Here is a 10,144-nt window from a genome sequence, read left to right as displayed (position 1 = left end):
TAGCCTCATCATAGTTTGCTTGTGTGAGTGAACTATTGTTTGTTTGTTTGTTTTGGAAAATGTTCTGGTTTCTTTTTCCCCGAGCTCAACTGAAATACGCTGATGTGAATCTCTTCATGTTTCTCTTTTATTTAACTTTCTTTCTCTGTGTGTGCTTTTGTTTTTGGCTCAGAATTGTAACTGTGTTGCCGTGGGAACGCCACGATCACGTCTATGGGCGCCGATGAACGTAAAGGCAGCGGTAGTTTTCTGTTCTATCCGTAGGGCTGAGAGACACTGTGCACTTAGATGCAGTTTCTTTAGTTCATTGTGTGTGTGGATGTGTGTGTGTGAAGATGTAATATAGGATTTGTAAAAAAAATAAAATAATAATAATAAAACCATACAATTATTATAAAAATCCACATGCAGTGCTCGATGGAGCTCCAGGCCTGGGTCAGCTGCGGAGGTCAAAGGTGCTGCTGGCCGACAGAATCGACCTCTGAGGCATTTGATACTACTGAGGTGTGTGTGCGCGTGTGTGTGTGGGAGAGAGAGAGAGACATAGGCCACAGCTTTAAAACAGTAAACAGACCTGTGGCTTCGTTGCAGCTGCTCAGAGCTTCGATTCATATTTAATGATCTTGTGTGTCTCTGTTTCCTGCTTTAGATTCAGCTGAACTTTGTCACACAGTTTCAATAAAACACACACACACACACACACACACACTGTTTGTTACATGTTTTTTCTGGTGGAGGGACAACAGCCCAGGACCAGGCTGAAGACTTAGAGCTCGACTCCTGCTGAAGAGACAGCTCAATCTGTCTTGTTTATTGTAAAAAGGACATTTTTTATACCACTATTCTTTTTTTGTCCTTGTTTTGGGCTCTGTGCTGGTCCCCCCCCCCCCCATCACCCAACGTGGCTAGTGTGCTTCTCGCTGTCCTTTTGTCCACAGCTGTTCATGTCCTTCCTCCTTCCCTTCCTTGTGATGTTTTTTTTTAATAAAAAAAGGGGAAAAAAAGGGGGTAAATACATCACCATCTGTCAGCCAGCTGGCATCCTGTACATAATCTCCCGGAAAAAAAAAGAATAAACATGAAAATTATATTACACAAAACCAGACGGACGCGACCTCCAAATCCTGTCAAGGCTGCCGTAGAAACGGCGGATCGCTCTGCTGTTTTAATCAACGTAGCGAAAAAAACACTGTACAAAAAAGTGAATGAAAATGAAATGTATTTCCTCTGCTGGAAACAAAAAAAGAATAATCTGAAAGCCACCTGCTGACCACTAGCAACATGCTGGGCTTTGTAAATGATATCGCACTTTTGGACTGGAGGCTAGCTGTGTTCAGCCTGCAGTCCGGCTCGTCTCATGAGAAGTTTCGTACGAAAAGCAGACAAAAAGTTTAAAAAAACAACAAAAAACAGGTTTGGTTTGACTGTTTTCTGTTTGGATACAGTGCTGTTCACCTGAATCATGTTGTATCTCTGGTTTTCCTTTGTTTCTGCATGTCTTATGCAACCAGCTTTTCAGTCAGTTCAAGTAATAAAAAAAAAGAAACAACAAAAAAAGAGAAACCACTGAATGGATGTTCAGTGACGGTGTCTTCTTGAATTTCAAAGCATTTGTTTCCGCTCGCACGCTGCTGACATGTTCTCTGCTGATGTGCCAGGGGCGGGTAGGGTGAGCGGCGTGCACGGAGGCCCGGGAACACACGCACACGACAGGTGTGCGCCGCACATGCGGTCACATGACGCCTATGAGGCAGATTAGGGCCCAAACAGATGAAGCGCTGCTTAATGGCGGCTTTTATTAAGTTCACAAAGCGTGCGGGGGGGAGGAAAAGCAGGTGGCTGCTCTGTGCACGCTCTGATGAAGACAGATATGGTGGAGTCTGAAGAGGAGGTCCACTGCAGAGGGATTTATGAAGATTCGCTGGGCCTGGACTCACCGCCTGGCTGGGAATCCTGACGCCAGAGCAGCTCTCATCACAGGACGTGCATGGATAGTTTTCACGCACGTTCTGCGAGCGGGTAAAGACGCCGTACGGTCAGAAACGCATCAGCGGCAGCTCAAACGAGGTGTGTGCCGTACACACGACTTCAAAAGGTTTAGCAAGTGTAAGCTATTGAAATGTGTTTTCCAGCAGGTAGCCTGCAGACGTTTGCACGAAACCAACAACTCACGAAAAAATGTTAGAATATGTATAATTGCGCGTGCCGTGGCTACTGCTAACAAAGCTCTGGAGAGCGGTTGAGAGGGAACAGCTCCTATAGAATTTAAAGGTGGTTTTGCTCCCTCCGGCCCCAAACGTTTCATCAGGAGCCTTTATATATATATATATATTAATAACCTCAGTTCACTTCTGCCAAACCAAACTCCTATCAACCAGTTTAGCATTGGTGCTACTTAGCATGCTAACGCCTGACAGTCATGTTCATTTTAGCCTCTTTTGGTTCTTAAGAGCTCAGTATCCAACAGGATTTCACTCACTCCTCATTAATATGACACAGTTATAGAATAAATGAATGTAAGAGGCTTGGTGTTATTGTAAAAACCTAACTGGTAGTTAGATCTCCAAACTGAGCTATGTCACACTATAAACTACACAACCAGATGGATGTAGTGATCGTCATCAGTCAACGAGCGTGTCGACCCATCTCCAGCACAAATGTAGGCAGAGGGGTTTTCACGGCTAAACGCCGAGGCTGCTCAGCTCCGCCGCCCCAAAAATGAGGCTCCAACTAAAAGTGGAAAACGAATGAGCTGCCATCTCGCATATCATATCTTTCCCATCAGACACAGTCCAGCCCTCTGCTGAACGGCCCCACAGGTATCCACTAGATCATGTATCAGCCCCAGCTGACAGGCCAGCGTTGCTCATTTTACTGCCTCATTGGCTCATTTATAGGTGGCGTTTTTAGAGGTTTGCCTCGCCTCGTCCCGGCGCACTGCCCCAGTTGCCCTCCACTCTAAAGCCCCTGCCCTTTGCAATAGATGCTCATTTAGCTATTTTTGCACGTGTACGGGCTTATTTTGGAAAGGCCTCAGACGCATAAGCAGAAAAGGGTGGTGGTGGGATGTGGAGGGGTGGGAGGGGAGGTGGTCAGGGTGGGAAAAAAAACTAAAACGCCACTTTACCACTGGTAGCAGCTGTTGCTGCTGAGACACCTCAGAGGAAATGGAGAATTGGATGCACACTCATCCAATTTACCATTAACCAGACTTTATTGGATGCTGGGCCATCGGAACATGCAGCTTTGCCTTATGTGTCTCTGTTTAGATATGCTGCCGTGCCCTCTCAACGCGTGCGAGCGGCCACTTCCACCAGGATCCCCGTCTGGGATCCATGGAGGCAGACTGCAAACAATTACAAGAATTAAGCACCGACCGAAGCCTTTGGGATTTTAACCCCACCCCCCCCCCCCCCCACCCCCTCCCGAGGCAAAGGGACACCTAACAAACGAACGACCATCATCTAGCAATCGGATTAAAGGGACGAGTCTGGGTCCACTCTGGATCCACAGCGTCGTCGTTTGTGCCGCTGAGAGATTAAATACGCCAGGCTGCAGAAAATCCACATCATGGGTTCGGCCATCATCCTAAATTTCATCCTAAATTTGCACGACTGAGGGTTTTTTCCTCCCTTTGGTTGACAGAACGAGGGAGGCAGAGCTCAAACAGAGCGACCGTGGCGATTTGGTGTGATTTTTAGAGAGCTGTTTTAAGGAAGTAAGAGCAAATTTATTGTACTCTTCACAAATATAGACAAAACCCTCTGGAGTTCATCCTGTGCTCGCAGAATTTTATTTGAACTGCAAAAATTGTGTTTATTCAGTGGGTGGAATACACGTCTATCTTAGGTTAGGGTTGGGGGGTAGGTAGGAACTGTAACTGCATTATGTCTGTAAAAGTCCCCAGAAAGATAGAAATATAAGGCTCTGTGTGTGTGTGTGTGTGTGTGTGTGTGTGTAATAAAGCCTATTTGAGTTTTATGTTAGCTGTAGCTAACAGGAGCCCCTGTAACTGACCTCCAGGGAGACAAATATCAAATATCATTAATATCAAAACAAGCGTTTATTTACTTCACTGCATGCATTTTTAATGCATATGCACGTGCACGCTAACATGTATAGAACACCTAGAAACACACACGTGGGGTTTTGCTTTGAGAGCAGATTTAAAGAGATGCACGCGGAATTTAACAGGTTTATATCAGTGGGAACTTGAAGTCCCAACATTTTGAACATAAATGTGAATAAAAGCAACAATCTTATTAAAAAACAGAAAGACTGATGTCATCACCGATGTGTTTCCACACCCACCCACTCGGCCACGGGAGACTATTGACTGCTCTAAAGACGGACATCAAGTCCAACACTGACGGCCATCTGATCCGATACCTCCGGTCCCGAATTAAGAGATAATGTGGCGGAGACCACAGATAAGAGCAGCAGTTCTTCAGCTGGAGCCGTATCCAGATAAGATCAACCCCCCCTACACGTTCAGATCCATCCCAGGAGACTCACACTTCCACCCACAGAACAGGATGAGAAGAAAGGCAAATAATGAGGATGGGAGAGCGCTGAAGGGTAAGAACCACGGACCAGGTCCGATAACTGCCCTGCAAAGATCCCCGGAGCTCGGCCGGTTGGGGCCAATAGGTCCGAGACGACAGGCAGAATAAGGGTGGGTCATGTGCCCACCATAAAGATGAGTAAAATAAGGATGTACCGGGATGTACAGGGCTCTGGAGCCAGGCCTGGGGTTGGGACTGGTGGCCGGGTCGCTGCCACGGGACCAAGATTAATGAGGGGCCGGTGCTGTGTGGTTTGGGCGGCGGGCCAGGGCCCTCGACGACCCGATCCTCTAATCAAAACAGTGCTAATTGGATTTGTGGGTTTTTTTCCAACGTCGCCTTGTTTGTGTTCCAGATCAGTTTGTGATTCCTGGTTCTTTCCCGTAAACACGCCTCGCGTTCTTCCGTGAGCGGCGCGCCTACAAATGTTTGCCTTTCAACACCTTTTCTTTTGAGTGAGTCCTGCTGGAACATTCAGTTGGAGGAAAAACAAATAACAGCATTGTGGGCTTTTTTTGTTCTCTTTTTGAGCGCAGAAACCGGAAAAACCGGATCAAACCCCGATGAAGTCGCGTAGAGGAGCATCAGGGTGAAACTCCAGAAGGGATCCGGTCATGAACGGAATGTTTGGTTGTAAAACATTGTTTAAATGTCAGGACTCAGAACCTGCCGAACAGATTATTAAATTCCACCGATCGGTTAGGCCGGAAAAATCCAATTTTCAATACGTTGAAGTCGACGCGGCACACAGACGCCATTAATGCCGTAACGACACATCGGAATCAGATGGATTTAAAACGATTGTTTCAATTTGTGACATATTGGAGACCGAGACTAGCACAGAGGGAATTTATCAATAATCACCCTGTAGAAAAGAAAAGACATTCACCAATTTCCCCAGGTTTTAACACTAAAACACCTTCACCACAGAGATGGAGGTGAGAATATGGAGTTTGGTGTGTAATACTTAATAAACAGAGAATAAACCTGACAGTCAGGAATAATCAATAACAAAGCCACAGATCAGATATCAGATCCATTGAAACCAAACTCTGCTGCAACCAACAGGACCACATAAGGCAGCAAAGGTTGTTTGTTCCTAACCTGACGGGCCTAAACGGCCACTAGAACCTCGTCCCCGTCGCCCCGGTCACCCGGTGGAAGACAATTCCTCAATTCTAGGAAAGGACAGTGGAGCCAGTTGTAGTTATTACAACAGCTTATTACAACTGTTCAGCATTTGTGTGTTTTCAAAGGGGAGAAAAAAGAAAAACCCAGTTTCGTGTTTGACGTGAACAAATTCCGAAATATCGGAGGCTGCAATGTAACCGAAGGAAAGATTAACAGCTAAATCCTTTAAACAGCTTATAAAAAAGGGGACTCCTGTCAAGCCCGTGGCATAAACGTCTGCTGGGAGATGCCAAACAGGGCCTTGTATTTGTTTCAGGTTGCCCATCGCCACGGATCAATCGTCCCCAGAGTTAAACACAGCTCTGCCAGCGTAGGAGATGAGGACCAGCAGACACGAGTGGGAGGGCTGGTGAAGGGGCCTGGCCGGCAGCCACGTCTCCGGGCGGTTTCAGAGGCCCGGACAGTTGGGAAGCAGGTGTTTTAGCGCTCCTTACGTTGCAACCACAAGGACAACTAATGTATAGATAAGACGGTGACGCTCCCACATAGGTGCAACGGGAAGGGGGGGGCAACACGGGTCAGGCCCGGCTTGATTCCGAGTGGATCGGAATCATTTCGCTTGAGGGAAGAAGCGGAAAAACTAAAAATGGCATCTTTAAACGGTCCAACGGAACCAGACCAACATGATTCCATCTCAGGCGAAAAGAAAGGGAATTCCCACTAAAAGAACAGTTTTTGCTCCGCCTCTTTGTAATAACCCGCTTTAATAATTCCCCAAACCTCCTGAATCAGCACGCTACCGCCGCGAAGACAACTACAAGCCATAGTTGAAAGCCGATTCTTAAACAGGAAGGAAAATGGGTCGGATGAGAAAATGGCGCCATCCACACAGCCGCGCTGGGAAAACCGCTCCGAGGTTTTGCGCTGTTTTCGGTTGCTAGATTGCGGCGCGACACATTTAAAATTAAACATTACAATCACGTGTATTTCTGTAAAATGGAGCAGCAAAGTCGCCCCCCCTTCCTGTGTTCCCCCGTCCCACAAACGTTAGCAGCGCCTTTAAAAAGACCGGTTTGGCTATCGCAGCTGTGACCTTCATAAACGAGAGCCGGGCAACAGGTGGACGTCATGTGTGCGCTAATCTTCCACATTATGGTTGTTGATAACAGACACTGCACAGCCCCGCTCGGGTAAAACTCAGTAATTTAATATGGAATACATCAGCAATGTGATATTTGTAGCATGGAAGAAGCAAAGGTTGAGGAGATTCTGCGGATGCTAATAATAGAAAATGTCCATCATTCACTGCGGGTTTGTGTTACCCAAAGAATTCTGTGAGTCCCGCAGACCCTCCAAAACAAGACAGTGAGTGTCCACCGGGGGATTTTGGGATTATTTTTTTGCACTCCCTCTCCTTCTTGCTAAGGGCACGAAAATGTGGGTTGTGTTTCGCTGTGAACGTCCGTGCCAATTCTGGAGGACAAGGTCAACAAATGTGCCTTCCCCCTCTTTTTTCCCCCCCTCTGGACCGTCCTTCTTTACCCGTTAACACCGACACGTGACTCTGAGGGGTGACGGTTGGGTCCTGGAAGAACCGTGTCCCCGTGCAGAACATTCAGATGGACTTGGGACTCTGATGTGTCCTGATTATTTGAAATGCCAGCCTGTGTTTTATGATTATTACAGTTTTGCTTTAATCTCTGCACCAAAAACGAGCTGGCAGCTCGCAGGCTTCCGAGTAAAAGGCGCTGCCAAGGGCGGAACACTTTGTTCACTCCTGGTCCAAGAAGTTGATTGAAAGGCAGTTTGCTAATGAAGTTTATCAACTGTAAAATTGATCAAAATCATTGCTTGATGCTCAATTTTTTACCTAATTTCTTTGGTGGGTGGGAGCTGGACACCCGTCCGGGTTTGTTGGCTTTTTCCCTTTAGCGCCCTTCCTTTAGCGGCTTCCCTTAGCTTGTTAGCCTTAGCGTGCTAACCTCTCCTAAAATGCTGTTTAGACTGCAGGAGATATCTGCAGCCAGGTCCTCAAAGGTTGAACGTGCAGAATGAACATGAAGAAGAGAGTGTCGTCCCCGCTCGGCCTCTTCAGGTGATTATTCTAATCTGCAGCAGTATTTGCAAAGGCTGCACCTGTTGCCCCGCCGGTGCCCGAAGCCCTTCCGTGGATAATCGAATCACCCCTCTCTGGCGGCGCCATTTTACCATTTGTGCCTTTTTATGTCACTCCACCCCCCGACAGTCTGTAACAGAACCCACAGGCCCTGTTTTCTTTTCTGTCAATAAGGTGAAAGAAGCGCTTCCATCGGGTTCTAAAGCACCCCAGCAGATTTCCGCCGAACCCGTTTGAATTTGAACCCGTGCCAGGAGAGAAATCAAGCGTCACAGGGGGCGGCAATGTGATCCCACCTGATGGTTGAGCGTTTCTATAGCGAGTGATGACAGTGCTTCATGACCGCGCTGTCCGGGCCCACGCAGAAGCCTTATACAAGCAACCCCCCCCCCCCCAGGTGACCTTGACTTGTCAAATGTCCTCATTTTCACCAGGTAGAAGCTCTTGTTCAGCGGTGAATCAGCGCTACTAAGCTGCTGGGAAGAGCTTTTGGAGGTAACCCACTGTTCTTTGCTGTCACCACAAACGCCCCAGTGGATGGACGCAACCTGTGTTTGGACATGATGGAACAGGGTCTCCTCCAAATTTTACAACTCTTCATTCTGGAACTCAGCTCTTTCACACATGCTCGCTAATCCTGACGTTATCAGCTGCATGTGTGAATAGTGAACTGGAGGTGTGAATGCAGCTCTACTCGGAGGACTTCCACAGCAGCGGCGGGGGCAGCGGGTGCGTTGAGCGGAAGGATGCAAATAATAGAAGCAATTCACACGACAGGGACGGTGCAATGTATGGTGCAGTCTGACACCAGGACGCTCCAACGGACCGAGTATTCCGGTGCCTGTGGGAAGCAAATGCGGTTTTCTGGGCTAAAGCAGTTTTTTTAAAGCATTTTTCTCTAAGAGAGCGCCCCCTGCTGGTGGAGCTAGACACCATCAGAGCCATTTGCGTGTGAACTAACCAAACAAAAATCTGGCCTCGGATCAACCTCCAAGGACTCGGGAAGGAGACCCGAAGGAGTGAAAATGATGTGCGCGCCTGGCAGACCGAGTCCCGCTAACCCTCCGACTGGCTGCGGCGGGCTAACAACCCTTGCATTGATCCGAGGAGACACCGGGCCCTCTAACCTGCTGAGTGCTCAGTTCCTGGGAACAATGGAGTTCAGAGCGCATCGATACGCCATCCTATTGACTGCTCTCTGTTTAGCAGCATGATTGATGAGGTGAAGGCTCCCAACTGGGGAGCCAAATGGTGTCAAAACCAAGGTGTTGCTTTCGGACGAGCGCTCCCTCACTGCACTACCACGGAGGGAGGCGCTGCCAGAACACCAGCTCCGAGGAAACCCTTAAAGGAGGAGGCGTTTTCAGACTTTCCTGGTGTTTATGATGAGTGTAGGATGGATGGTGTTTTCTGCAGCAATGCAATGCAAATCCCCTAAGACGCTAAATGATGTACAAGTGGATTTATTACAGCAGGTCACTATAAATCTGGGGCTGCCTGAACTCCAGGGAGAGGTTAATGGATTACAAAGGGATGTGGTATCGAACCGCGGAGAAGTTTATACACCTCATCAATATGTGAAACACTATTGATCTTTCGGGCCTTGATAAATTAAATTCGTATGCTTGACAATGTATGGAAATATTTGGAATATAAGCCGTATGAGCAGAAGTGGGCCTTTTTGAGCAGATTTCCTCAGACGTAAATATGCTAAAGCTGAAGCACATCTACATCTCTGCATACTTGGATCCGCAGGATATGTTGGGTCATTGGGTGAGGGCTTAAAGCCGTTTGTGAGTCTCTTTCCCTCTGCAAACACAGCTAGTTTTATCTTTAGCTAGCGTCCTAGCTCCATGTGGCGTTACCGTGTTGTTAATCTCTACCATCTTTACAGACAACACTCAAACAGGAAGTACCGTATTTGTCACACAGGAGCAACATCAAACCCCAACTAGAACCCGAGCGTACGTGCTTGACGTCAGACAACCCAGGTCATCACAAACCAGCACACCAACTGCAATTTTAGTTATGAATCACGCCTTTCGAGCAACATTTGCCCGTTTTAGCTTCATCTAAGAAAAATAATTGTTACCTTGTAACTGTGGCTCAGCCCATCCCAGCGTGCACGAAATAAAATGCATGAAGTGTTTAAATAGGCTGACTCTGGCTTTATGTCACGTCTGAACTGACACAACAGAAACCAAAACTGTTGATCCAACTGTACAAATAAAAAAGTCCCTGCTGAGCGAGACTGCTTGAAAAGTCACTGTAAACTTTACAGTAACGGCTGCTTTGTCTGGTAAAATGCCAGTAAAATACTGTAAAGATGGGC

The sequence above is a fragment of the Takifugu flavidus genome, chromosome 8, assembly GCF_003711565.1.
Source record: "Takifugu flavidus isolate HTHZ2018 chromosome 8, ASM371156v2, whole genome shotgun sequence".
Classification (NCBI taxonomy): Eukaryota; Metazoa; Chordata; class Actinopteri; order Tetraodontiformes; family Tetraodontidae; genus Takifugu; species Takifugu flavidus.
The sequence above is the reverse complement of the archived record's forward strand: the minus strand, read 5'-3'. Positions refer to the sequence as shown.